We start from the raw sequence: 7410 nt of genomic DNA, 5'->3' as shown, positions 1-7410 counted from the left end.
TACTTTTTCTATCCTACCATCTTCCCCCCCCCCCCCCCAGCCTCCCCTGGGTCACAGAAAGGCTGTGCTTGCAGTTCACATGGAACAGACTAGGTGCACAGCAGTGTGTGAGTTTAGGGGGGAGGGGCCCCACCATGCAGTCCCCGTGGTCTGCAGGGTGGGAGTGGGGGGGTGCAGCATGAACACGTCCCGATGTGCGAGGAGGCTCTGCAGTGACAGGAGGGAGCTAGCTGGGCTCCCAGGGCAGGATTGCACGGGCTTGTTGGTGTGATTCCCTGGGCGGACAGGTAACTCAGGCTGCGCAGGCTCCAGGCTCGTGACAGCATCCTAGGACCCGCAGCTCAAAGGACGGAGCTGTGTTTCTCTCGGCTTTGGAGGCTGGGAGGCCCAGGGTCAAATGCCAGCAGATTGGGTTCCTGGTGTGAGCCAGTCTCTGGGCTTCACATGGCCTATGTTTTTTTATTATTACTAAAGGCCCAGTGTACAAAATTCATGCATGGGATGGGAGAGGGAGTTCCCTCAGGCCGGCCTGCACCCTCTTACAATCCAAGACCCCTCTGGGGATGTCAGACTGCCGATCGGGCCTAAACTGGCAGTCAGACATCCCTCTCGCAATCTGGGACTCCTGGCTCCTACCTGCTGTTGATGTTCTGTTTGAACGGTGACGCTGAGATGAGCTCAGCGTGCAGGATGAGTTTAGAGAAGCAGAGGGCTATTGCTAGTCAGGCAAGTAGCCAAGCCCCCAAAGCTCTCATGGCTTTTATTTGGGGAGGGAGTACAGCAAATAACAATGGAGTACAGCAAGTGACAATGATTAACAGGCATGCTTATGAGATCATCTAAGCTAAGTTATACATTACACTATTAATTTCCTATGTTATACAAAGACCCTTTCCACCTGCAGCAGTGCACCCTCCCTTGAACTTTCCATGCCCTCATGGACTATTTATCACCTCAAGGAAAGTTCTGCCTCTGAACAATAAGTCTTGCTTCCAAGACTTTGTTCTGAAGTGGCCCACTTGCAGGCCCCCGCCTTTTCTTGGCAGAGCATCCTCTTCTAGTTAACTTCATTCTACTTGACCAGCTACACAGCTTGCCTGCCTGACTTATGCCTGATCACCCCTAATGGCCTCTTCCTCAGCCCCTGCCCCATGGCTTCATCTGGAAAGTTCTTTGGTTGTCAAGTCTAATGAGCATATTAGCCTTTTATTATTATAGATTATTACATGTGGGGAGAGAACTGGAAGATCACTTCCTCACTTTCTCTTCCTTGTCTTTTTTTTCTCTTGTCAGATTTGGCTCTGAGCTTTTTTTTTCATTTAAATTGTCAAAAGTTTTACATAGGTCTCCTTTTTCTCCGATTGACCCCCCACCCACAGCCATTCCCATCCCGGGAAAGCCCCCACTGCCCCAGTGTCTGTGTCCTCTCGTCCTTTCCTTATCAGGCCCTCAGTTTTAGGAGGCCACCCTCATGGGCTGCTTTAATGTCACTCTTTCTGAAAGAACAATCCCGTTGGGGGTTAAGGCTTCAACATATGAATGTGGGGGAGGAGACCCAATTCTGTCCATAGCATCCAGGTTTCTGGGGTCCCCACCTTCCATCCATCCTTGTCTTTATTATTTTATTTTATGTATTTTTATTGATTTCAGAGAGGAAGGGAGAGGGAGAGAGAGATAGAAACATCAATGATGAGAGAGAATCATTGATTGGCTGCCTCCTGCATGCTCCCTACTGGGGATCAAGCCTGCAACCCAGGCATGTGCCCTGACCAGGAATTGAACCTGGGAGCTTCAGTCTGCAGGCTGAGGCTCTATCCACTGAGCCAAACAGATTAGGGAAATCCTTGTCCTTATTACAGGCGGTACCACACACCTGGTACGTGCAGAGAAAGCAAGCATGTAAGTAATTGCATCATTTCTTCTTCCCAGTTGAAAAATACATCCATCTCCATCATCCAGGTGATATTCAAAGCACGGTGATATTTCCAGGGACTTGATTGATGGGGGTGCAGCCCTGAGGGCACCCTACCCAGGCTCCTCCGAGCACTGGGGCCAGTAGCCACAGGCAGGTGCGGGTTTGCTCCAGCCGCCTGAGGGCAGGAGATGGTGCAGGGTGCGGGGACACACAAGCCCTCCTGTATCATCACTTCCAGCTTGAAATCCAGGTGCTGGGCCTGGGACCCTGGCGTGGGTGGCTCGGCTTCACCCCCTGCCCTTCCAGCTCAGCCCAGATGCCAGGGGCAGCGGCCCCTCTGGAGCGTGACCTGCCACGCCGGTTCCTGGTTTAGTCTGATGTCCAAGTTTCCTCTTTCAAGGAACGAAGAGCCCAGAGGAAGCCCCGACAATAAGGTGAAGAGGTTTCGGTGCACACAGGAGAGGAACCTCGGGCCCCGCTCTCCATCACAACCGCCTGGGCTGCCCTGGGAGACTTGCTCACTTCCTCATTTCTCAGAGGCGGAGCCTGCAGTTCAGAGAGGGCCACAGACAGGCCACCGGAGCCTGGGAGGGTAGCACCTGCCCGTCTCTCTCCTGGCTCCTGCCCGTAGCCTGTCCTTTACCTGATCTCTGTACCAGCGACCGAGGCATCTGAATCCTGCTAAGAAGTGGAGAAAGAGGCCCCAGCCGGTTTGGCTCCGTGGATAGAGTGTCGGCCTGCAGCATGAAGGGTCCTGGGTTTGGTCCAGGGTTGTCAGCTCAATCCCCATAAGGGGGGGGGGCAGGGGCATGCAGGAGGCAGCCGATCAATGATTCTTTCTCATCATTGGTGTTTCTATTTCTCTCTCCCTCTCCTTTCCTCTCTGAAATAAAGGGAGAGAGAAATAAAGTGGAGAAAGAGGATGGAAATACGGGTTTCTATGAAGCCACAAGCGGTGCCCCTAATTACCTGGGCATTTAGCACTCAAAATGCACTCATCACCTTGGCCCCTGGCCATCCTCTCTCCACTAGCACATGTGGGCGGGGCTGGGTGAGGGCTTGAAGGCTGCTGGGAACGCCCCTTCTAAGGCACAGTGCGGTTTTCCTCTGCACCTGGCCTCCCGCGTTTGCTTCAGGCAGCACCTCCTCTGGTCCAGGTTGGTCTCTGTGGCTGTTTCTCTAGCTTTTCACAGGCCCCAGCAGCCTGCAACTGTGCGTCCTGAGCCACCCGGGGTCACCTAGAGGTCATGTTGTGTCTGGTAAGAATGCGCAGGATATGGGTTGGTGTCGGTGTGCAGTAAGCATAGTTACAGCTTTCCAGCAGCACCAGGGAAAACCCCCCCCTCTCCCTCTCCCCGCTTCTTCTCACTCTCCTCCTTCTTGTCGCTTTTGTGTGTTTTCCTCTAGCCCCTCTTCTCTTCCCCTTCTCTCTTTCCCTCTCCCCCTCTCTCCCCCTCTCTTTCCCCCTCCCCTCTCCCTCCCTCTCCCTCCCTCTCTCCCCTCCTCTCACTTCTTTTCTCTCTCCCTCCCTTCCCGCCTCCCTCCCTCCCCAGAGGTTCCTGACACCCTACTTTGCGACCACCTCCCATCCAATGCCCAGCAAACCAAATTAGAACCTCCTGCAAAACCTCAGCTCAGCCAAAGGGGTGTGTTCTCGCCCAAGGGGACCACCTTCCTGTGGGAACCTGCAGAGGCAGAAATTCATGTTTCTGCCACCAGGTGGCAGCAATGGCCCTTCCAGCTCTGGTCCTCTTCAACCAGCGATTGGGATCAGGGGAAAGGTCAGCCAAGACTTCTGTCATCAGCTGGAGTGGGTCCAGCTAATTGCTTGAAGCCAGTTAGTGTGAATATTTAGCATCGATTAATTACTCTTCTAAGTACTTTATCTACAAAAGCCCCTTTGAGCTTTAGGACAACCCACTGAGGTCCAGAGTAATGATTTGTTTTCCACTGTAGGAGCGATAATGAGGTTCACAAATGTGTCTCTATTTTTTAAAATAGATTTATTGAGGTACAGTTGATAGACAAAAAAATGGCACCTATTTAATGCTTGCATTATGCATTTGGACATATGCATATACCTGTTGAAACCATGGCCATAATCAAGGTAAGAAATATATCTATCACTTCTCAGTGTTTCCCTGTGTCTCGTGTTTTGTGGAGCTTTGTTTGTCATAAGAAAATGTAAGCCCTGGCCGGTAGCTCAGTAGGTGAGAGCGTCTTCCCCATACACCAAAGCTGTGGGTTCGATCCCCAGTCAGGACACATACAAGAAGCAACCAATGAATGTGTAAATAAGTGGAATAAGAAATTGATCTCTCTCTCTCTCTCTCTCTCTCTCTCTCTCTCTCTCTCTCTCCCTCTTTCTCTAAAAAAAAACAAACAAAAAACTTAATAAATAGCCCAGCTGGCAGAGATCAGTGGTTGAGCGTCAACCCTATTAACCAGGAGGTCGCGGTTCGATTCCCAGCCAGGGCACATGCCCAGGTTTCGGGCTCCATCTCCAATGGGGTGCATGCAGGAGGCAACCGATCAATGATTCTCTCTCATCATTGATGTTTCTACCTCTCCCTCCCTCTCCCTTCCTCTCTGAAACCAATAAAAAAATACATTTAAAAAACTTCATAACTAAATGAAAAGAAACTTTAATATGAGATCTACTTCTTAACAAAAATTTTAAGTGCATGATGCAGGCACTCGGTTGTACAGCCGGTCTCCAGTAGTTATACATTTTGCATAACTGACACTTTATACCTGCTGAACACACACTCACCATTTCCCCTCCCTCCAGGCCCGGGCAGCCCCCACTCTATCCTCTGCTCCTATGAACCTGAGTATCTTAGATACTTCAAACAAGTGGAATCACGGAGCATTTGTCCTTCTGTGTCTGGCTTATTCCGCTTAGCATAATGCTTGACAGGAAATGTGTAAGAGAGTTCTTCAAGCTGAGAGGACGGGATGTTAAATGCAGTCACGCGCTGCTTCACAGGTTCTGAGCACTGTGTCGCCCGTGACTTATCAGGGGGATCACTTCATAAATTATATAAATGTATATACATCTGAAAGTCATATAATATTGTACATAAACTGTAATTGAAAAATAAATTATAAACATAGTACTAGAGTGGGGAAAGTCAAAGGCATGAAGGAAAATTCTGAGAAGTTCAACCAGTGGTTTACTGGTAAATGTTTAACAACCAGATCATTGGGTACAGAGAGAGTCCTGATTTGTAGGGTTTTCCAATGTCCTTGGTGTAAATACTGCCATCGTGGCCAATTCCAAGCACCCAATTTGAAGTCACCGAACCTGGAGTTGGGAAAGGAAGGGCACAATTGGCTCTTGCCAACCAGAGAGAGCCAGTTTCAATACACAACTGTACGCGATGTAATAAGAATGTTTTTGCCTGGCAAAATCACCATATGCTAAGTCAAAAGGCCATCATTAGGCAGGAAATACATTTTCTCAACTGACACTCAGCTGATTTCCTTAATATGAAAAGAGTGTCTTCAAATCATTAAGAAATCCACAAGGAAATACAAATGGTCCTTAAAGATAACTCAACCTAGTTATCTCTAACCTAGTCACAAAATGACAAGGCACGTTAAAATGGTAGGGAGTTCATTTAGGATTTCATCAAGGAAGAAAATGTTTAGCACAGAAATAAGCACATTGCAGGGGTATAAACAGAACAACATCCAGGAAACAGGATTTGCCAGTATCTGTAGAAATTACAAACATACCCTTTGATCTAGGACTTTCTTCTCTAGAAAATTATTTTACACACACACACACACACACACACACACATACACTTACACACATAATGGATGTTCATACAAGTAATTCGTTACAGTATAATTTAACTCAGCTAAAAACTGAAAGTGGCATAGTTTTCCACCAACGGAGGTCCAAGTACTTTATAAAATAATATACTTCCAAGTGGAAGACCATGGAGTCATCAGTAAGAATAGAGAATGTTGCCTATGTACTGATTGATCCAGAAAGATCTCCAAGGAGGGCTTAGTTCATAGTAATGCACCAATGTAACTTTCTTAGCTGTGACAAATGTGTCATGATGATGGAAGACTTTAATGATGAGGGGAGCTGGGTGAGGGATTTATGGGGCTGGGAGAGCTCTGAGGAGGAGGTAAGTGTGTGCCTGGAGGATAGAACAGATTAGCTGGTATGTGGAAGACGAGTCTTTGAAATCAAGAATCTGCAACTCTCTCAAGCACCGTGGATGTGTTTTGCACAAAGTAGCAGCACAGTAGTGATAAATATGTGTCAAATGACAGGCTTTGCAGATCTCCCTAGAAGTAAATGCACAAGTCGCAGGATTTTGCGTAAAGTTTTGCTTTAATTTTGGTAAAGGAAATGACATATATCTGTTTTTCATCTCCCTGTATCTGCTCACTCACAACCAGAGGGAATAATAGTTCAAGAAACCAGAAGTGAGAGGTGAACAAAAGTTTGCTTTTCTCTGTAGGGACAGGGCCAACTCAGCGAAGTGCTTCCCTAATGTGCAGGAGTGGGTTGGGGGTGGGAAGAAAGGTTGGAGTATCCCTGTGTCTGGCCCTTTCTTTCTGGATCCCTTGTCCAAGACCTTTCCCGTGTCCTCAAGTTTTTCTCATCCCTCCTTTATTTTGGAGGCCCCCAGCCCCACCAGGAAAAACAGGAGTGAGGTCTGCGTCCAGTAGAATGCTGGCTCTGGGGGCTGAGCAGCTGGTTCTCTGTGTTTTGGTGTTTGGGGGACTCAGATAAGGGGTCACCCGTGAGAGGCCACAGGGGAGGAGGAAGCCAGCTCCCATGTGGGAGCTCCTGAGCTGGGTGAAGTCCGGAAGAAGAGGCAGGTGTAGGAAAATGTCGGGAGGACATGAACTTCCTCTTTTCAGCGCTATGGGGAACCACACTTTCTGCCACTTTTTGACGGTGGGACTCTGGACAGTCTGGGCCAGTAAGTGCAGGAAGTCTCTGCGCAGAAGTTGGGGTGAGAGCCCTGGGGTGGTTGAGACCACCGAGAGAGAGCAGAAGGTTCCAGACAGAAATGTGAGAAAACCTGAAAAAGGGATAGCCTGTCCCTGACGGAACAAGTTAAAGCCAGCTCTGATGGGGAAAGACAGACAGCACACCAGAAGTTCCTCCGCCGGTCGGGAGGACAGATACAAAATTAAAAGGAAACCCCGTTTCTCCCAAGGTCTTGCAACGGCTATAAAATGTCACAAGGACACCCACTTGGAGTGGTGAATGCTTTCCTCCCATGCCGCTCCGAGTCTGGTTTTGCTATTCCCATCTAACTACTCAACACAGCATCCAATCCTAGTTAACACCCATACTGGGCGAAGGGCCCAAGCATGAGGGGGCGGCACGTCCTGGGAGGTCCTGGACACGCTGACCAGCTTCATTGACCAGGATGTCACCAGACCCTTCCCCAGGCTCCTCCTACTCTGCACTGGGGCCGGCCGGGTAAATGTTTGACCTCCCGAGGGCGCTCCAG

Source organism: Myotis lucifugus, unplaced genomic scaffold (assembly GCF_000147115.1).
Source record: "Myotis lucifugus unplaced genomic scaffold, Myoluc2.0 scaffold_924, whole genome shotgun sequence".
Lineage (NCBI taxonomy): Eukaryota > Metazoa > Chordata > Mammalia > Chiroptera > Vespertilionidae > Myotis > Myotis lucifugus.
This window is presented reverse-complemented; position numbering follows the sequence as displayed.